The sequence below is a fragment of the Lampetra planeri genome, chromosome 30, assembly GCF_965212315.1.
Source record: "Lampetra planeri chromosome 30, kcLamPlan1.2.h2, whole genome shotgun sequence".
Lineage (NCBI taxonomy): Eukaryota > Metazoa > Chordata > Hyperoartia > Petromyzontiformes > Petromyzontidae > Lampetra > Lampetra planeri.
In genome coordinates this window covers 1,386,899-1,410,289 of record NC_136136.1, presented here as the reverse complement: position 1 = coordinate 1,410,289, position 23,391 = coordinate 1,386,899, and the positions used below count along the sequence as shown (strand labels likewise).

At 44.2% G+C, this 23,391-nt stretch overlaps 1 long non-coding RNA gene across 2 annotated transcripts; it reads right to left on the bottom strand.

The window, feature by feature from the left end:
* Positions 1 to 18,494: 18,494 nt before the first annotated feature.
* On the bottom strand, positions 18,495 to 23,265 carry LOC144728774 (uncharacterized). 2 transcript variants are annotated; one of them, XR_013587565.1, is made up of 4 exons: positions 23,143 to 23,265; positions 20,941 to 21,023; positions 19,856 to 20,003; positions 18,495 to 19,010 (listed from the first exon to the last, which is right to left on the bottom strand). It is a non-coding gene; the product is annotated as an uncharacterized LOC144728774 (long non-coding RNA). The 2 variants fall into 2 exon arrangements; XR_013587566.1 differs by having other exon boundaries at positions 20,941 to 21,042; positions 23,143 to 23,257.
* Positions 23,266 to 23,391: the final 126 nt, after the last annotated feature.

The following is a 23,391-nucleotide window of genomic DNA, read 5'->3' as shown; positions in this document are numbered from 1 at the left end:
CCACTCAATTGCCAGTTTTAAAACGGCGTCTTCGTACGTGCAATACGAACGCCCCCTACAAGAACTCTGTCTAAGCAGTGGTCTCTCAGCGAGAAAAGGAAGGCAATGTTTAGCAAGAGCTCGGAATGATTTAGCCAAGAGAACCAGCGTCGTTAATCTGGCTTTACCCGTACCTGCTCGCGTACCGCTTGTGTTAGCCCAAGTCCATTGCTGCGCCGAATACTGTACGAGAATTCGTTTCACTTTGAAAAATGTGTAAATCGTGGGTTAAATTATGGGAATTTGCCACTTAGGTTATCCGGGCATCTTCGTCCAGATCGGCCAACGGCCTGTATTTAATCGGCAGGCTTTGCAAGAATTACCACGACAGAATGTTGCTGCTGGCAAATTCATTCTTGGATGCACCCGGAGGAAATTATTGTTAATAAACGTAGAGGCTGCTCGAATGTGGCACGCATTGCTCAGCCATGAAATCTGCAATGCAATCTGTTCACCGACTCAGGGTAGATCATGCATTCTCAACACTGAGCAGCCATGGCACTGAAGAATGTGAAACACATTCCTGCGGAGGGAGCTGGTAGGAACGTTGGGTTGCTCGGTCAATGGCCAGGGTCAACGGCGGCGTGGTGTATTCCGCAAATATGCCCGACTGTGAGGGCGGGCACAAGCCGGCGTGAGTAGGTTAAACGTTGAGTTTTATACGGGCACCACGGGGTGACCAGCCCCTCCCCACCCAGCCCCCCACCCAGCCCCACCCAGCCCCTCCCCACCCAGTCCCTCCCCACCCTCCCCTCCCCACCCAGCCCCACCCTCCCCACCCAGCCCCTCCCCACCCTCCCCTCCCCACCCAGCCCCTCCATGCATGACAGACGGACGGACACAATAATCCCCTGTGGGCTGGTGTAACCAGGAGGTTCCTACCAGTAAAAGTGTTTCTTTCCGAAAGAAAAATTATGCTGAGGGTCACATCTTTTATTTAACGAGTGGGGTTTTCAGGCATTGGTGTTGCACTCACATTTGCATACAGTCTACATTCTCTCCGTAAGCATATTTAGCATAACTCATTATAATTTTTTGACATTTTAAATGTAATGTTTATTGTTCAAGGAAAGCAACATGGGTCAAATAATACAATTCGTGTTAAGGAATAATGCAATTCGTGTTAAGAGCTCTTCCAGTGCCTGTTTCAATGTGTAGAATGTAAATTTGGATTACTGTTATTATTTGAAACTGAAATGTTAAAATACCGCAGATAAAATGAACACAGTGATGAAGTTCATTACCACCCACGTAGGTTTTCACGGTTGTGCTGTAGAGCATTTGCGGTTTGTTCCGCGTGTTGGTTCGGCGTGATGTCCGACGTTTCGCCCCAGGTGCTTGGAGCTTCTTCGTGTGCTGGGAAGAAGCTCTCAGCACGTGGAACGAACTGTCGAAACAACGTGGCGAGCAACCCGCGGTAACAACCCGAAAACACATCGGAGAGCACTGAAGGTCAAGGTTTAAATGCGATGCCCTTCGCTGACGTGATGCTGCTTTCTGCACGTTGTCCGTTATACATAAAGCAATATATTGTTAAACATTAAATATGTTTTACATTGCTGTAACGGGTGGGGGGGGGGGGACAGGGGAACGGAAGCAATAAGAGTAAATAGTGATAATACAACTCCACCGTCAGCGAATTCCAATGACAGGAGCGATTAACGCAACGACAACAAAACATGTGTCATCGGGCAGGGGGACAGTTGCCCATGTTACACGCATGAGTGCACACATTCATGTTCAACAACACTGAGATGATTCAATTACAGACATCGCCACGCAAACGGCTCGCTTTTTTTTAACAACCTCTCACCGAATGGTGCCAATAATTAATTCAGCAAATTACAGATTCAGTCCAAAATTAATTACCTGCAATGTAAATCAATGAGTAACACAAAAATAAAACTGTTTTAGAGTATCAACGAATGTAGCGACATAGTTGCAACACGGGTGATTTATATGCCCCTGTGGCAAAGGCATTTCTCGATTGTGAAATGTCAAAATTATGTTTCTAAATGTGAGTGCAATAAAACGAATTGTATGCGAAATGCAAATTGCATTACGTTTAAATATTTAACTTCCATTATTATTTAGAGGACATAACTTTACAAGTTGATACCGTTGCAAGTTAATACGTCATAGCAGTCACTTTCGCTGTGCAATTGCATTCATATTTACGTGCCTTCCAATGCTACGCGTTTCAAAAAGCATAACGCAACTTGAGATTATTACACATTGTGGAGGTGGAGCGATGAGATCATTTTACGTGCAGGAGTGAGACGGATGGCAGCAGCGCTGCACCACGAGGCATGGCGGCATCATGGGGAGGCCTTCACCCAGCAGTGGATATGCAATGGTTGATGATGATGATGCGCCATGCAGGAAAGTAAGTGGGCTTCGCTGGAAGGGATGATGCCCAGTTGACGAGACTGGTGATGGTACGGCAACCAAAGGAGAGAGCGTGCCTGGGACGATAACAACAATGGAGATCTCACGATGAGATACGCTCACGTGCGGGTACACGATGGATTTGTGGCATCACAAAGACCAGCGGTGTGAAGAGGCCTTCATTCAGCTGTGGATAGATCATGCCTGACGATGATGATTATAAGCAGAGCAGGGCGGTTAGGACGCACATCGCGCAATTACACATATAGAGGGTTGACACGAGATATATAAGACTGCCGATATAAAGTGCTGACTGCATCAAACCAAGCAGAGACACAGTTTTGCAGGGTCAGCATTGAGAGGGTGAGAGATCACATGCATCACGGCCGAGCGCAGTCCTGTGCAGCACAGCCTAAGTCTGGCGTCACTCGCATATTAAGCGTGGCAATTTTAGATACAGCATCTTACGAGCTAACGGTGAATATTATTGGTACATGGACGCGTTACACGCTCTCTGCGGCGTTACACGAGATTGACACAAGAAGCAAGGGACAAAGCAGAGCCAACAACGGTCAATATTTACAGTAACTCAAATGGCCAACAACTTGAAAAGCAATGTGTCAGCCAAAGCCATCCCCATGGGAAATCAATTAATTCTGCATTTAATGAGGACTTTAATCCACTGTCGCTTGTATGCAGAAGGACCTCTTAAACCGTCTAAGTGTTTTGATGCAAATATGTAAGAAGTCTGTAAACGAAATGTAATTTAACGTGTCCTAATGGCGTTGAAATGCGACGGCAACGCTGTGGCTTTATGAATTGAATCGTTGCCCTCTCTTTGTGCACACAAAAACACACACACACATCGTTATTGCACGAGCAGAGTGTGTGTAAATAATTGGCAGAGACATTACATTGGCAGAACAAACTCGAATAATTAGTCACCATTCCAGTAAGGGCCTTCCACAATACATTATTATCTTACAATTTTATACATTTATTATTTTACCGAATGTCACTTTAATTTCCATATATATGGTTCTGCACATCATTTTTACATAGAAATAAAGGGCAGGCAAAAAGCAGCATGGGTGGCCGAGCATTACAAAATGCAAATGTAAGCAGCCCGCGATTGCGCCGAGCGGGGCCGTGATCAGTCTGCATCATCGTTGCCACTCAGCTGGGGACGACGCCGCGTTGGAAGCCACCTCGGGCTGCACGCTCGCTCGTGCCGATTGCATCGGCGGAGGAAGAGCCCTGTTGAACATCGAGCGGAGCGTTGCTCGCCGCTGATCCACGGCAACGTCTCGTGCAGTGAGGATCAGAGCCTTTGGCGGGCGCGCGTATGCGCACCTCCAGATTTTCAACGGATGAAGTCGTCCTCCCCACGAGTGCACGCGCGTATGTTGAACTTCTTCCGCGCCGTGCGTAGCCAACCGTGCTAATCCGAGATGCGGGAGAAGGAAAACGCACTAAACACAAAAAAGGAGTTTGAAAGAAATGAGTGTGTCAATCTAGGTGATTTCACAGTGTAAAGCTTCGGTGGCTTCCTAATATCGGAAGGAAGAGCGTTCCAGACGGACGCAGAAGTGCGTCTGAAAGAGTGCGATGCAATGACCATGTCGCCAGTAGGGGTTGTCTGGCCATACTTCACCGTGCTGTTTCATCAGGGGCTTGTGAAGCAGGACCTGGTACCGGATCAGATATTGTCCTCCACTGTTTCTGCACATTGCTGGTGATCAAACGCAGGTGGCCACATTCCGGTTCATAGCACAATGCATTCTAATTCCCTGCCACACCGCAGCACCGCTCCACCAAAGAGAATGTGGCAATCACTCGTTAAGAAGGTGGGGTGGGTGGCGTAGTGGTTCGCACACGTGTGGCTTGACAAAGTGGCCTGTTCACACACGAAGGAATTGGTCAAAAATTCCAAATGCAGGACCTTCCTCCAAACGTCTTGAGGTTTCCCTGGATACGTAATTGACATTATTATTGCAACAAGATTTGTAGCAGAGTTCAAATAAACAAAATCAATTATGGAGGCAACACATCATCTCTGAAGTCCAGCGTCTCTGGAGACTCCTGATATTGTGTCTGCTCCTCCATCACCTTGACGGGATAGTTCACCGGAGCCCTCTGCCCGTTCTGGTGTTGGAAACCTTTCAATGCCGAATATGACCACCCACCCACACCTGTGCCGCCCAGATTCAGTCTGCGCTGGCTGCCGGCTCACTGCATCATTCATGCAGCATGCTCATAATGAGGCGGCTACCCAGGATGTGCTTCCTTTTAAGTTTGAAATTGCAATGCTGTGATAACACCACTACTACTGCATTGTAATGTGCAATTCTTACACAACCTGCGATGAATAATCATCGTCATCAGCCAATGTTGTCTGAAGGCCTCCCCAAGCCTTTACCATCTCTTACAATCCTGCACTGTAAAATAACCCACCTAGCACCTGCATACAACATAATTTCATTGCTCTATTTTCCTGGTGGACCTTCTCCCAGATGCATTCCATTCCTTCGCTACCGCACCGTTACTATTCTTGCTCAACAGCCACCACCATCCCTTCTAGCCGTGTGATGCGTCCTTCACAAGGGCACTTACTTTTTTTTTACATTTCGAATTACGTCATTAACCTGCATATGTTCGCTGATCCGTGTCTCCCTCTTTCTGTCTCTTAATGTCCTTGCACGTCTAAAAATCATATGAAAGGAATGCGGCGCTTTGCAGAGGTGTGGACTCGAGTCATGTGACTTGGACTCGAGTCAGACTCGAGTCATGAATTTGATGACTTGCGACTCGACTTGGACTTGCATAACAATGACTTTGTCCCACCTATGAGATGTGGACTCGAGTCATGTGACTTGGACTCGAGTCAGACTCGAGTCATGAATTTGATGACTTGCGACTCGACTTGGACTTGCATAACAATGACTTTGTCCCACCTCTGGCGCTTTGTACAGGACGCTTAACCCTGTGGGTTTAAAATTGCTTACAATTAGTTCTCTATAATGCCTTCCCCTTGCTGCGTACGGGCAAAAAATGTCTGGATTGCTACCCCAGATGATAAATTGGACCGCGCTCATTTCAAGCCATGGGGATGTCAGGCTTCTGGATTCTACATTCGACTTGTTGGTGCTGCTTTTCGGTCGAGTGCTCCCACAAAATCCCAGCGTCATGGATTTTAAATTTAGTATTTTACCACCAGCAGCAATTTCTAAACACCTGGGGTTTCTTTAACCTTATTTTTCGTCCCTTGTTGCTGTCCTCTCTCTCTCTCATTAAAACAGAAGGCACCGTGAACATCCTGCGTGTGCAGCTCAGCCCAGACACGGCTATGATTCCTATCTCGCACTCACCACCAGGTTTGAACAGATTCATCCTCCTGTGATAATGAATACAAGCTCTGGGTTAACACCGTAAATCAAGATCAAGAAGTCACCAAGGCCTAAGCCGTAGGAGTTGCCACCGCACATCGCCAACGCTTTTTGCCCTCCTCCGGAACCTGCGGCTGGAGCACAGTAAACACGCGACCTCCCTGGTCTGCCCTGAAAGTCTCCCACTATCTGCCCTAAGGTCGCCGGACTTGTGGAGATCATTCCAATGCCTGTCTCGGTAGCTGGCCCTCATAAACCACTGTGCACATGGCAGGAGTTTATGAGGGTAGTAAGCACAACAGCATATCTAATAGTTGTACAGTGATTCACAACCAATTATAATTTACAGCCCCATGTCAAGCCACTTCTGGATGAAGGTCTCTCCACACCGCATTAGACACGGGGGTTGTGTTACCATACTTCACCACCCTGGTCAGTACAACTTGGTGAAGGATACAGATATCACTCTTCACTGATGTTAGCCGTGTTTGAGACTTAAACTCAGTTTACCGGGTTCATAGCACAGTGAGATTTTTTTTGTTACTATAAAATAAACTGTATTTCTTTTCACATACAGCACGTGTTTGCTTTTGCGTGTGTCAAATTTACCACGTATTTGTTTGTAGATTAAGCAAACAAATTGCACCCTTGCAGGTCCCTGCTGGAATGGTTCTCTGGCTTAAAACGACAATTAACATGTGCGTCCAGCGAGAATGCTCGCCAATGTATGTATTCACCTGTTTTAATCCCACCTCGTGCCATAACACGGACATAATTGCGGGGGTGGCGGTGCGGGTGGTGCCGGCGTGCGGTCAAGCTGCTTGCTTTGGCAAGGCAGAGACAGCGAGAGTGAGGAACAGCCTTGATATCAGGTGGTTTGTGGCTGGCGGCGAAGCGTGAAACAGCTGTCAGAGCAGATAGCCAATGATATGCATCACACCAACCCCGTAGCGTAGCACCATCGCCCTCCTTTCCCTCCGCAGCATGGGCGCACACGCGGGCGCGCACTGCAACACGGAGCGTGCCGCATAATCAACTACATGAGCGATACAAGCACCGAGGGTTCAAGATGAGCCCGCGGATGGACAGCGATACAAGGACGAGCTCGATATCTGTGCGCTGCGTGAGCACGCGCTACTGCGGCGGGCGTCTTGACGTGTTGTTAGGAATTCTAATCGGGTTACAAGGAAACGAGAGGTTATCTCGCGGGTGGCTGGCTGCACGGGGCCTACTTTGCCAGGTTTAATAGTGAGCGCGTGCCATCCAGTGGTTTACAGGAAGACATCTTTGCTGGATTACATTTGGCGAAACTCCGAGGCATGGCTTCCGGGCTGCAAATCGCCGAGGAGATGCGTCCTACTGCGGGGATGGTTGGGTTGTACCGCATGGACCCCGCAGCACTGCCCAAAAGCACATCGGAGAGATAGCAGATGTCAGTACCGTACAGCAAAGGGGTTTATCAACCCATCTGTGTGGACTGTTGGGCGTTTGGTTGTGTGTAGTTGTGGAACGTATCTGGGCTCTGCAATTGTCCTTCCAAAAGCGTAACACGCTTTCAAAATAAATAGACCAAACATTCCAATATAGGTCCCTCCTGAAAGAGTTTTGAATCACAATTAACGTTTCCTAGAAAAATGGAAATTAAGTATTATTATCGGGAGTAGTATGATATCAATACAAATTGTCTGAAAACATATTAACATATAGAGGATCGCAGAGCCTGGCTGCCTTGCCACTTGCCTGCGATTCCTCAGCGTTGTGAGATGCAATTTGCGTGAGCAACGCGTTATAAAACTCAAGCATTATTATCATTGTCAAAATAACAAGGTCAACGTCTTATTTGTTCGATCACACTTAATGCAGTCGCCATCATCAAACGTGATCAATCCACTGATGAATTAAGGCCTCGCCAGGCAGTCGCCATCTCTCACGGCGCTGCGATGTAGCAATCCACCTGGCACCTGTGCACGGGCTGCAAATAGCCTAGGAGATGCGTCCTATACTGCGGGGATGGTTGGCTTGTACCGCATGCACGGGCTGATTGCATCGCTCCGTCTACTTAGGGGCTGTCCATAAATGACGTCACGAGATTTTGGACGATTTTTGACCGCCCCCCCCCCCCTTCGTCAATAGGCGTCACAAAAAGTCAGACCCCCCATCAAATATGACGTCACAAAGCTCTGCCCCCCCGCCCCCCACAAAAAAACTTGCTTCAAATCGCTTTAAACTATTGCCATTGTAGTGCGTATTTAATGTGGCACTCTGATGTTGTAGGAGAAAACATTTATTAAAAAGTCTATTTAATTAAGTAGAACGTGTTGTCTATACAGTATTTATTTCAAGTTGCGCATTTTGATGTGACGTCACATTTCTCACCCCCCCCCGTCACACATCGTCACAAATGTCTGACCCCCCCCCCCCCCTAGGTGCGTGACGTCATTTATGGACGGCCCCTTAGTCAACGGAGCGATCAGAGACGTTGTATCCCTTGGCTGTCACTCCATCATTACGATGGACCACCGGCCATCATCCATTTTAACGATTCGTCTTGCCAAAGCCTAATTAACATTAGAATTACTTCCTCATGCAGCACCGTTTCAATTTCAGTTACAGTCATTTAAAAAGGGAAATACAATGCTTTTGTTTTCCTCATTCAAATGTTTGAAAGTCAGAGAAAATCTAATTTAAAATATCTATATTGATGTTGCTTACATATTGTATTACTTTGCTCCAATTCTGCTTGCAATATTTAATATATTCTGCTCAGTGGCATGACATGGCTTTTTCAATTTCTGGGTCACTGGCCAATTTTTTAACGGAATCATTTTCTCTTTAACCCACAAATGCGCATGCACAGCCCTTTGCCAATCCACTGCTGGAAAACGGGCCTCCAAAATCCCATACGGGTCGTGCGGGTTATTTGACCATATTTCACCATGCTGGGCAGTGTTAGTTCATGAAAGAGTAACAACAAAGATGTGCGCACATATAAGAAGAGTACAACAATGTATTTGCTGCACTGACCTGGTCACATTGAATGAAGTACTAACAGTACTTGTACTCACACTCTACTCCAAAGCAACATACCTTCTCATCGATTGCTTTTTAAATATATATATTTTCTGTGATGGGACCCTAATCAATTCTGGGAAAACATAGGCAATGTTGTACGATGACATTTGCAACCGCCTAAGAACAAAGAGAAAATTGATAGAGTCTAGGCAGTGCGTTAAGGCATAAGCCAAGCTCCTTCAGAGTGTTGCTGAATGAACGCCTGCAACTCACTACGCTGATTATGTTGTCCGATATCGAGGCTGCATTGACAAATACATAAATAATTCATCCATTCCTGCACAAAGGGCACGCAATGCACAATCCACGTTCTGTGCTGTGAACTTGGTGACTTGAGTTAAATTCCTGCCGATGATTAATAACAGTGGGGTGTGGTATAATTTCCCCTAGGTTGACTCGGCAATGAGTACGTGGTGCAACGTGTAAACATTCACACCAGGCTCAGGGTGATTCTGGCCACACCACCCCCTTGCACTCGTTAATAGTCTCTATAGGCTGCTGGGGAACTTTTGCCTTTGTTTAGGTGAGTCTATGCGTATGCTAATGTGTGTGCGTGCGTAGATCTGTGGGGGTCAAATGTTGTCTTTGGTGGGGTGTAAGCCGTGACATTTTAAAGGCGTATTTAACATTTCAAAAATAAAGGATGCCTATTAGCTTGAAATAATTCGGGCTGGATAAGGCCAATACTTAAAAAAATGCCTAACCTGGTAAATATTTGTGTTAATCTTCACATGGTCTTCTTAAACATCCACTCAAAATATGATGTTTCTACTCAGCCAACTGTCGCACATCCGCTTTAAATAGCGTGACTTCATGAAACCTAATACAGAAAAAATAAAACGAAAATCATTCCCAATACCCATTCGCCTGCACGGGGAGCATTCTATAAACACCTCTACAACGCTCGGCTACGATCGGAGAATATGGAAAAATGCCACGACACAATTCGCACGTGCTACCGTGGGTGTGCATCACTACGCTCTCAAGACGGCGCACAGCCGATGAGCGGTCGCTTTTCTGCGAGGCGCTTCGGCTATTATGGGGGCAAACACAAAGGTTATGAATTGTTTTCATTAAAAACATAACAGAAATGCCCCGCAACTATACATGGCTCCCCGGTGGTGCATTGTGAACCTGCTGAGCGCAAGCAACTGCACGTGGACATACATTTGAAAGGTACAGTGTGCAATAAGGTTATTTTTTTCGGTTGACATAAACAAACCTGTCCAATATGCCTCAAGCTAATGCACTGCTGTTGTAAGATATATCCGTACACAAGTAAGCGGCCGATATTTCAGGCGCATGCAATGCATATTAACAAAACTACCTATATATAGGAACACACACATATACATATATATTGCATGAACATGTAAGGCCCATTTTGTCAATCCACTACGAGATGAGTGCATTCCCACATTTTTCCAGGTCGTGGGGACTGTTCAACCACACTTCTGGTTAGTGGGAGTCAGCGAAGGTGGGGAGCAGAGATGTTGGAGTAAAATCATCGTTCGTCCGTTCGTTTCTCAGTCTGCTTGTCCTGGTGAGGGTCGTGGCAGCAGCGTGTTGAGTAGGGCAGTCCAAACCTCCCTTTCCCTGGCGACAGACTCTAGCTCTACATTACTATACACTACTACACTATACACTGAACTGCTATACACTCCACCACTATACACTACACTACTATAGTACTATATAGAGACTCCAGCTCTTGCTGGAGAATTCCGAAGCGTTCCCAGGCCAGCCGAGTGACAAAGTCCCGCCAGCGTGCCCTGGGCCGGCGCCGGGGTCTTCGCCCAGTGGGACGTGCTGCTGCTGCCCGGTAGAATTCCAGGGGGAATCTACCGGGGGGCATCCTTACCAGGTGCCCGAACCACCTCAACTGGCTCCTCTCGATCCGCAGCAGCATCGGCTCGACTCTGAGGCTCTCCCGGATTCCCGAGCTCCTCGCCCGATCACGGAGGACCCTCATGTTGGTTCCTTGTACCCGTGACGTCATCCTTTCGGTGGTTACCAAAAGCTCATGGCCATAGGTGCGGGAGGGAACGTAGATGGACCTGTAAACCGCGAGCTTTGTTCGAGAGCTCAGCTCCCGCTTCACTACCACAGGGCGTTACAGCGCCCGCAACACTGCGGACGCCGCACCGATCCGCTGGCCGATCTCCCGCTCCCACTGACCGTCACTCGCGAAAGAGACCCCGAGCTACTTAAACTCCTCGATGAAGGGCAGCCGATCCCCCTCACCTGGAGAGCACACTCCACCGTGTCCCGAGAGTGAACCATGACCTCAGATTCGGAGGTGCTGATCCTCATCCCATCCGCTTCACACTCGGCATCAAACCGCTCAAGCGCACGCTGAGATCGCAGGCTGACGAGGCAAACAGGAGGACATCGTCGTCTTCAAAAAACAGCGACGCCACCTCCATGCCCTCGTGCTGGATATTCTCCACACCTCGGCTGCACCTTGATATCCTGTCCATGAACATCACAAACAGGAGTGGAGACAAGGCGCACCCTTGGTGCAGTCCAACACCACAATAAACACAATTTATAACGCGCACATATGTCGCAAATCCCACTCATTGTTTCGATCGAGAACTCAGAGGCAGAACTTGTACTCTAACTGGTCCCTCACATGCCAGTCTCAACAGGTGAACCTTTGGCATAATACGGCAGCACAACGATGGATGGATATTGCTGCAATGCTGCCATCTGCGATCAAGGTAGCTTTGCAGTAGCCGACAGCACCCATTCTATGCATGGCGGTCACCCATCCTAGCACGATCCAGGCCCAGGTCTCCTTAGCTTCTAAGATCTGACAGGATCGGGCGAAGTCTATGTGATTTGGTCCTGGGCACGTATGTGAGTATATCACATCGTAAACATACACATCATCATTGTGGCCACCTCATTACACACATAATGAACAGCGGTAATTAATGTTTTCAACATAATATAGAAAAATATATCTAATACAGAACTGCATTACAATTATTTGAAGCTACACCATTGTGTACTTTATATATAAGTGTAAATTAATGTTATTGGAGACTTACTATATATTTACGTACTATGTTGAAAATAAATACAAATAAATACAGTACCTTGATGAGTATAATTGGGACACAATTGGGAGAAAAAAAATCTCACAAAACTGGAATAAGCGGAACTGCATGTGAACTGCATTGTCTTGAGTAGCGTACTATTACACAACTCACAAAAAGTGGACTTTTATTGTCCCAGGAATACTTGCACATTTTACAAGATGGCTGCCGATCCGGGATAGCCAGGACACGGGAACCACAGCTGACTCCTTCCACTTATATACATTTACGTACGTTGTTGAGACGTGTCAAATGTAAATCGATATTCAATGCAGAATCCTCATAAAAAGCATCTTAACACGTTAAGAGAACCATTCCCGTATTAAAATATATTATCGTTATTATTGTCAAACAATAACACACCGACCCATATGGCTGTATCAGGGCAGATGGCAACCCAAAGAGTGTGTCTTTATTTTACCATAATTTCTCACGATAGCTGTGTATACTAAATAAAAGTGGGTTAGTGGGCTCTACATTGGACCGCTCATCAACACTGCATCTGCAATACATCATTGCGCTTAGCCTAACCTCACGTGCATTTCGCTATGGCAGCTGCTAGAAGGCCCCTGGGCAGCAAAAGTAGATGGGACATGTCAGCGGTGGGTCAATCTTGATACGCGGTGGATACATTTTATGAGACTTAGTGGGAGAGTAAGCAGTTTATGCATTTTAAATGCTTTCTGCACCTCTTGGCTTGGAGCAAATCTGTGTTATTATTGTGACAAGGCAGTCAGACGGGACGGCTTGGGACGTTTCTCCCGCTGCTTATAAGATTTTTTGTAAGTTGCTTTCATTTTGGCTGTTGGAGCCTTTGGGATTTACTGTTATCATCGTAAGAATCTTGAACAGGTTCGGTGTGATTTAGGGTAAATTCTAGCGGAGCAGAGTCATTTAAACACACTGGCTGCGAAGGTGTTTAATTCGTTTTCTTGAACGAATTATTATTGGCGGTATTATAACTCGGGTGTGGCGTGAAATGCATTGAGCACAAAGCGCTAGACGTGCCATCGCTCGCCACCATCATGTAATCGGAAGATTCTCGTGTTTTTGTTGATGTCGCATAAATATGGGGGGTATCCACGCTTTACCCCACCAAACGCGACCTGTCGATCAACTAACTGTGGGAACTCGTTTACAATGCCGAATGGACAGAGGCGGGTGGGGGTGGGCATTTAATCTGTCAAACCATTGATTCGATTGCCGCGCCAGGAGATTGGAGAGACGTTGAGAGGAGACGTTGAGAGGAGGCGTTGAAACGTTGGGATTGCAAGTTCAGTGCGCTGACCACTAAACAACAGCAGCATCCCCGATATATTAACAGCTGCTGTTCATGTCTCTCGTTACATTGCGTAAACATCAGTAGTAATTACATTTAAAACTTATCGATAGACTCCCTATGATTTGACTTATATCATATATACGGGAAGGAAAGACATTTTAATTTAATGTTAATCCCATAAAGACCTCTTGTCGTTTTCCAAATTGAGCTGAAAATGTAACTTTAATGTGTTTTTCTCTTTGGTTGGCAATGCGTTTCAGGATTAAAGCACTCTTCTCTGTAATCCGATTATATTGATGAGATGAAGCAAGCTTTTACATCTTAACATGACATGCTAACTTGTGTACAACCTATAATTGGCTAAGAATAGTAGCCACAGGCAAAAACATAATCATTCGTGTGGTGCAGCCAGACTAGTTAAACTAAAGCTCCCTTCCATCCAAGGAATTAATTTATATTATAAAAGTGGTTTATGACCAATAATTCGTTGAGCTATCATTTGTGGTCAAGCCGCTCCTGAAAAGGGGATTTTTACCTCATTGGGCCTTACCTGGTAAAATAAAGATAATTAAATAGTTAGCTTGTTATAATTATTCCTGGCTCTATACTCAGCAGTGATGCAATCGCCACCTATTCATTTCAATACAACTCGACCTGTCGGAGGGGCACATCAGTTTCAGTTCAGATACGAGTCAAGTAGCAGGTCGCATTTGGCAAAGTAAGGAAAGTTGTAGGCGTGAAAGAGTAGGCCAAAATCACCTCTAGGGGAGCTCTTCACTCAAGGGACTATTCAGAGCGCTCTCGATTGGAGGTCTGTCTGCTAGCAGTGGCGTGAGAAATACGTTTCGGGGCTGCACCTTTAACTGTATCCACTGAAAACAGTGCATGTGTCCAGAAATTGCACTCCGCCTGCAGAAATTGTAGGACATTGCACTCACCACACACTAGGTTCTTACATACACGTGCACCTTGAAAGAGACATCACTGTTCTTTTGTGACCAATTATATTCAGAATCACGGGCAAATCCAGCTAGAAATCCCACACTTTATTTCTCTTTTGTATGGTTGCAGTTCCATGTAATGTGTCGGTGAAGTCGTGACTTCCGCTATGATGAATATGCATTAGGGTGTATTGCAGCGTGCCTGAGTCGTATAAACAATTCCATGTGATCACAAATACTCACGTATAAGTGCCAGTATGTCCTTACCTGTCCTCTAAAAGCAATGACATTGTTCTCACTCCTCTATTTTGTGACCGTGTCTGGATCAATAAGCCATGGTATGGAACATATTTTATTTACAGGGTTATTTCATTGTCACCCAGCAAAATAGGCCAATGTTTCTCTTGCTTGGTGCTTATTGAGTGTGTCTCTTGTGTGCCTATGGCTGCCATTAGGACCCACGTGAGCTTTCACAGTGACCCCCAAAGGTCATATTATAAAGGCTCAGCTGTGACACCACTGATTTAGTTTGCAAAAATGAAACCTGTAAATTTAACATGCTTTTTCTCCATCATAAAAAAAAACTAAATAAAATATTGCCATGAATTTTTAAACGGAAGGCAATGCAAGGGGGGATAACAGTCCTTTTGATATGAATGCAAGACCGCTAAATGTCATTGCTTATTAGCTCATTCACATGTAGTGGACTGCAACTTGTGCATTGTATTGCCTCGGTGACCTCATTTGAAAACAAAGAATGGAGCAGTTTATTTTGGGACTGCTAAACAAATATTTCACTCTCGTCAATGTCATTCTACACAAAGACAAGGATTCCTTTTTTAGGATGGCGAATTAACACCGGGAATGCAGTCACGTGAATGCAGTCACGTGACTAGTCACGTGAATGCAGTCACGGTGTCATGGTTAGCACAACTTGACTTGCAATCCAGAGGTCATTGATTCGATCTGCCAGCACGGCAGTTGTAATGTGCAGGTTTCTTAAACCTCCCCACCGTCTCTGTGCCCACCCAGCAGCAATTATGGGTACACTGCAGTTAGTGAATCGGCAGGTCGCGTGTGGTGGGGTAAAGTGTGGGTACTATTCTCTCAAAGTGTCTGGCCAGGGTCCAAGAGGAGGTCGAATGCTCTCTAGAAGGGTTCTCTAGAGCTCCCTTTAGTGGAGGCCCTTCTGCCAGCAATGGTGTTGGCCAGCAATTACAGGCTGCACACTTGCCACCTCTATCTTGTCAGGTGACCAATGTGTGACACGTGCACACACACACAAAGGCAATGTCTCCATGCAAACAAGGTGGTGTCCATGACAATTAGTGTTGCTCATTTATGAAAATCCCATCTATATTTTTGAATGTTTGCACCTTATATTCAACACAATTTAATTCAACTGTTGAATGCTAAGTCATTGTTTGGATCGTTTTCCGTTTATTTTATTACCACGATAAACATGAGAATTCTAGCAATATATGCGAAGCGCCGAGCGAATTTTCTTACAATCAGATTCACACAGGCATGTTTAATTACACATGTAATCGGTTAATGGTGGAATTATCTATGCAGCATGTACAATAATATATTGGTGCATTAAACAACGTTCAGATACGAATCTCTTATCATTCCAGATATATGAGCAGACATAAATAATGGACATGATTACTGCTAAAAACATACATAAAAACCTGATGCACTCATTTCTCATTTCATATGGATTTGTAATATTTAATATCAATGGATATATTAATGATGCATTGAAAGATTAGCCATTTCTCAGTCCAAAATGCGGATTTATTATTCCATGCTGTGTGCAGAATTGTGCATTAACGTATTAACATAAATAATGTTAATGTACCGCCCTGTGTCAATTTATCACTGGATAAATGCCTTCCTATGCCATGTCAGTAATTATTTGACCATATCTTACCAAAACAGTGAGTGTGGGCTGGTCAAGGTATATACATATTTAGTGATTAATAGCATTTTGAGCAAACTTTTTCTTCATGTAATGAATTAAACACGATTATTAACAATTACAAATGCAATGCAAACTAAACTATGTATACCACATTCGCCGAATAAGGCGATTCATCGGTTAAAATAAATTATGATGCTCACTCTACGTAGAATGTTGCAGTTAAGAATCAAGTTATGATTCATGAGAATTCTATGCAAATGTTAACTTTAGTATAATAAAACGAATGAAGCAGAACAAGACAGATAATACAAACAGGGCATGCAAATATAAAAAAAAAATCTATATTTGAATTGAATTGTGACCCTGAATAGTGACAATCCATTGAATTGAAAGAGAATGTAATCATTATCCAGCTAATATTAACTATCACCTACTGTGTATGTGCATATATACGCACTAAATAAACAGTGTATACAAATACCATGCATAATTTACATGTGCAGCACTTTCACAGGAGACACTGCTGATATACAAAAAATAGATTACAATGAGGCCCCGATGATGGCAGTGTCACCCTGCATATGCAAGCTACACAATACAGATTTTAATCAAGTTCACCAGCATTTCTACACACGTATGCCATACAATACTAGGCAAATAAACATGCATATAATATACCCAAACATATATGTTCATTCCTTAAAATCAACACGGTAATATAATTAATGGAATAGTGCCAGAGTGTGAGCTGTTGAATGGAACGGTTCTGAAAGGAAGTTTACCAAGGAGATGGAGTGATAAAATCAGCTCGTATGCAGAAGTTGACACGATTGTGGGAGATGGTGGATGGCTTTGGGAGACCTTCATCTGGCAGTTGATTGATCATGGCTGCTGCTGATTATCAGTAAATGGCTCGGCACCCCATGTCACATCTAAAACATATGCCAACATCCTGCCAAATTGACTGAGCCTTCTGCAGGTCATGACCTTTAGTGTGGGATGCATTGTTATAAAGGCATGCCCGCAGGTCCATCCAAGCTGTCCGAACGATCCCAATAACATGGAACGATTCGTCATGGCTGTTCACGCATTAAATGGGGAACCCGAAAAAAGAAATGTTTGAAAGAACTGTTCATTGCCACCTTCTTGCTCATGAAGGGAGTAACCTATTAGCATTGGTAAAGCCTTGTGTGTTTGTCTGTACACGTTGGGATGAGTTCATTTCAGTGTTTCCATCATGGTGCTTGGGATAATGTGCCAGGTCGAGGGGTTACCAGCCCCTCGCACACACTAACGAGTGGACTTGCCAAATACTGTTACCAGCTGTGTCAAGATTGGCCTCTATGGAGAAGGCTCGTGAAAAATGCTACTGGGCAGTTGGAGGCAGTCGTCCTCCAACAAGAACGGAGGGCAGAGTAGCGACGCTGACAATGAGCGGAGTTAACATTCAGCAAGGTGGCACAACAGGGGCCACAGCTGGAGCATCTGCCAGTCATTTTAGTCAGTCAACCGATGGCACTTTTGTCTGTCCCGTGATCTCCTGTCAGAGAGCCTTTGACACTTCACGTAGCCTTAAAGTGCACCTGGCCTGGCACAGGCGCCGTGGTGATGTCACCGCCACTTCGTGGAAAATGGCAGCTGTTGTTGTTAGGGTGAGTTCTAAAATCAAATTAATCTCTGGTGTTTTGTCTTCGATGGTCAAAGTCATGTAAATTTTGAATGATTTAAGGCACAAAGGTGGCATTGAAAATATCCTATATTTTTGTCGTGAAAAAAAAAAGAATTTTTAGATGGAATATTTAGCATTTTAAATATTCTTCTTCAGCATTGCTGTCAGTGCCTCTTCATTTTGGACCTGTAGCTACACATCTTTGACCTGTGACATTGTGGAGCCAGTGCTCACAGCAGATGCTCCAGCCTCCAGGATGGTTTGATATATGGGACAGCGGCTAGACAGCAGGGATTTCATCTCACTCGCCGGCTTCCAGAATTAACTTTTAGGATGTCTCATGCATGGAACAGTGGTGGGTTTTCATCTTTCAGCAGCTCAAAAAAGGTGAATATGTTTCTACTGCAATGGGATAGCATGTGACAGATACGGGGATATCAATACCGCCCCACGATGTTGAGAGCTTGAGTGTCACACCACTGCCACCTCCTGACAGATATCAAGAAATGCATGACAAAGCACACCAGCAACTGTTGTGTATGCACCAAATAAAACACTGAAAATGTTGTAGTCTTTAGGCATGCAACATCTTTGTGAATGTAACATTTCATAATTATGTATACACTCATATTCGGGGAAACATGAGCAATGTGACTCATTTATAATAAACAAATTTACAAATGCGATTGAAGATTATCAAGGGATTGTTTTAATGCGCTTTTTCAAACATATTGCAGTGTAAAAATCAACAACTGTTATTTACCATGTATGACTGCTGATGAGAATCAGAGAGGTGAAACTGGTTCAGAGTTTCACAAAAATGCTGCTGTAAAACATCCAGAAGGCCCGTAATCATCCAGAAGGCCGATCGTATGCTATTCAAAGTGAAAATGCCCCTTTACAAGTATCAAGTTGCTTAGATTTCTGTGGCGTACCAACAGCTTCATAAAATAATGCATGTGACTTTCCTCATCTCTTATTGCATCTGTATTTGAAATTGTTGCTCATTAAGTTGCTCCACGATTAACTAAATACCTCTACAGCTAAAGTAAACGGAATAGTGTATGTATAGCAATGAGAGCTTTCACTTTAATAGTATCCTAAATTGGTTATGAATTATATTTAGGTTTGACAGCCAAATATCTCCTCGGTGAACTTATTATGATGGGGCCAAGAAGATAAGTGCTTCGGTTTTAATGTCCCTGCAAACAAACAAAACAAAGAGGTTTTTAAATGTTTACATCAATTACACTGCATAACAAAAGCATGCAGATATCGCGACACAACACAGACATTTCACCAAGTCATATTAAGTTATATCATCATCAGTAATTGACCATCCATTGCTGGATGTCCTGAGTGACAGTGTAGAGATGAAGGCCTCCATAGGCTGTCATCACCCCTCATAGTTTTGCGATGCCACAATCCGGCTTGAGCCATTCAATCACTCTACCATCCCAGGCTCTCTCTCTCTCTTTTGGCTGCGATTGTTACCAGGTTCATCAAGGCATCACAGCTGCTCGCCATGTGTTCTGCCAAAGTCCACGTATTTAAGAGCTTAATGACATTTCTGATTAGTTTGTTCCTTTATCCATTTGTTCCTATTTTGGTCTCAATATATTTCACGATTTGCATCTCTCCAATCTTCTAAGCAGACCTTTTTTTTTACTTTAGTTCCATTTTATTTGTCAAGTATCTCAGATTGCGGTGTGCACTAAGACACATTAAGGCACAATTGCATGCCCTCTTTTCATTATAAAACTCCCGTTTTACAAAACTCCTAATTGCTCTTTCACGTGTATTTCACTATTTCAACCCCTATATACTTTCATTAAATGTCTTAGATACGTATCATATATTTCCCAATGTTGTCTTCCCAATAATTATAAACTTGTATGTCACCAAGATGTAACTTTTTATACTCAAAACATGCACACGTATGAACATTGAGTAACGTCATCACGAACATTTGTTACACATTAGCAGTGGTCAAATCTGCAAAACTAACATCAGCATTATGCCTGTATTGTGGGAAAAGACTCCACACCTCTGTGTGTGGCATGTAGGCTTCTCGGTAGGTGGTGATCCAGCGATAAGTGTCCAGGATTCCGTACACATCTGGCTGGGGGGCACTGCGTGGCTCAGCACGTCCCAACACGCTTGGGGTTTTGGGCCCCCCATTCACCTGAGCAAACCTACAGCACAATACACACCACTCATGTTTTGCTACTGCATTTCTACAATTATCTATTAAATTATTAACATTATGTTAATACATGTTAAAACCTTGTAAAACTCTTTAGCATGCACTATAAACAATACATCATGTATGCAAGCCACAATCTGTGAACACATTTTAACATTGGTCACTGATGTAACTGATGCCTATGCATGTTGGGCAGTATATGGGAAACCCAGACGAGTTGGTGGGCCACACAAGCGGCCCTCCATCACTTCAGTGGGCCGCGAGCTTGACACTGTGCTTGTGCACTCATCGTGACCCCACGCATCTCCCCGGAGACACACCGAGACCAGGCCACCACGAGGGGCCCCAGAGCCTGCATGCAGCCCACGGGCCACAACTGATGTAGGGTATTATCCACAGCATGCCCTATATACCTTACAGGTGTTTATTGACGCCCAATTAAAGCCATTACAAGTTATTGGTCAGCGACCAAGGGGAAATATCATAGTTGGGATTTAAAGAATGTGTTGTGATACATCACATTGTAAATACTTGGGGTATAATTATTCATAATCATCATTCTCACACAAGCAATTTTATGCAAGGATCGTGAAGAACCTAATAATAAGAACAAATTCATTAATTCATGCATTATTACCCCTACTACTAAAGAATTACAAAAATATAAGTGTATGAACTTTCTGGCTGCCATATGCTCTAGTTGTCCTCTAGATAAACAGGCCCTGACCATGGAAAGTTGACATCTCACCACTGACTGAGGACTACCAACAGACATGGGCACCAACTTATATTCATTGAGAATGTGCAAAATATTCAACGTCTTCGATTCCCACTGTTGTACAGGAGGGCTGCAGCAATTACAAATGAGTGGAATGGCTTGTGTGCAGAATGAATGACGAGGGTTTTGAAGTATTGCATGTCGGTACCGGTTGGGAAGCATGTACGAGGGGTGGGTCGCCACAAATTTGTTCGGAATGCACTTTCCAGGCTCCATGCTCCACTGCTCTGTCTGTCAGAGGGCAACAGGTCTGCTGCAAGATTAATATTTCACACGTGAAGCGTGGCCGCTAGGTCCTCGCACTGGTGCGAGGTTAACAGCACTTGTTGTTTTGCACAAATGTATTTTATTTATTCTTCAGTGGTATTTCTTTGGGATTTATGAAAATAAATAAATAAATGTTTCAATGAAAGCACAAGCATGCTTGGTAATTCACGATGCAATACTGCAGTGCAGTGGATAATTTGGAATTTAAATTTGTACATGAATCACAGCATGACATGCAGAGAATGCAAGCTTGTTCTAAGGTATAATTACGATATTTCTGAGCAATAACACACTCGTACATGTGTTCATTTATTCACCACGGTTGTAGTTCAAACAGCGTTGGAAACCCTCATATTATGTTCTGACATTGCCCTTACAATGTGCTGCTTGCTTATTTACGAACTCTTACTGTATTATATTTACATACTGTACAATAAATACTTCGGATGTATAGCGTATGTGCAAAATAGTGCATGCATTACTATATTACTGGTAGGAACCTCCTGGTTACACCAGCCCACAGGGGATTATTGTGTCCGTCCGTTGTGCAGGGAGGGGCTGGGTGGGGAGGGAGGGGACCCTGGCCATTGACCGAGCAACCCAACGTTCCTACCAGCTCCCTCCGCAGGAATGTGTTAATACAATAACAAAATCTAAATCGTAAGCCTGGACATCTAGAAATCTGTTTTTATTACAATATATTGTATATTCTTGATTCTTTCTTGGTTATTTCGGTAAAGTCACGTAACTTTACCGAAAGAACCAAGAATATGAATCCCTGCAGTCACGAAAGCTTTAAATCGAAATATATTGTATAGTATGCAAATACTGTACAGGGTGGTCCAGACGTCCTGTGGCCCCCATTTAATTATCTAAAACGTCATATATTTGTTTAAAGTATTGTATATTCAAAACTGAAATGAATATACCAAACATTGTTGGAGGTCAATTAATTGCGGGTCACAAGACATCTGGACCATGCTGTACAATGTCAAGATGTAGTGAGATGCCCATAATCGAGGTTTGTGGGTTAGATCGCGTAAGTATAAATGTTGTGTCGAAACCCTCCACCACCCGACAGCCAATTAGTAAGGGATTTGCCACGTAAACAAAACGCCAAATAGTTACTACTTCAGCCCACCGGTGTGTTGGAGAGTAAATCCACAACATTTACGTAATATTGGTCGCGAAAGCCTACGTGTAGTGAGATGTATTGATAGTTTATTCTGTTCAAATTAAAGCAACGCTATAAAATACATTTTAATATTGAGCCATTCCAATTTTAATATACACCACAAAGTCAACCTTTGCTGATGACGGCAGGACGAATTCTTTAAGTATTGTAATTACGTGATGAAGTACTGCACTGAACTCGAAACACCACCTAAGTGCCATGGGGCAGCAGCCCATGACGAACAACGACTGTGCATTGAATATGACACCACTGATTTCCTGCACATTAGCACTAGTTAATTATATAATTGCAATATAAATCATAATAAGTCAAAATCAACGACGGACACCTTGACCCATGTTCAGGACTGGGTCTACCTGTTCCGTCTAACCCACAGTACTCATCTTCTTGGTTCTTTCGGTAAAGTCACATAGAAGGGAAGTAACAAAATAATAAAAATAAAACATAATAAAATAATTCTCACGACGTTTCGGCCACAACGCAAGCAGCCGTCCTCAGGTGAAGAATGAAACACCACCAAGCTTGGAGCGTATATTTAAGCTGGGTTGGAGGGGGGAAGGAGAGCGCCTTGACAAAATAATTTGCATATCAAGAGGAATTTAGCATATTTATGGGAAATGCGTAGGAGGTGGGCGAGGGGTTTCAAAGTCATATTATGCCCGTGCATTATGCAGGATTAGCAGCATCAAAAGTACTCAACCACACTACACTGCAGGTCACAACTCTTACCAACACTGATGACGAACTTACCCCGAAGTCAATAATCATATTAACCAGCAGTGGATCGATCACGGCTGGCAACACAGCTTGTGAAACTCGATCAATATTAATGACAGTGACACACAAACAAGCCACGTAACAGAAACACGCGCACAGAACCGTACTTACAAACCAGCTGTCGTTAATAAACCAGAGTCAAAAAATTGGGTTTTAAAAAGAGACAACCATCGATGACGTGCACACACGTGGAGACCAGCGTACAACAAACGCACGTGGTTGCCTGGGCAACGGGCGACCAATCAGAAACACAACTTATTTTCAGCATCTGTCTTCAAATGACTTCCGTGTCTTGGTGCCTCCTCCGACGCTGAATTGCGGTTGGGCAACTCGGAGCGGTCATTCAAACGCTGTGGTCTA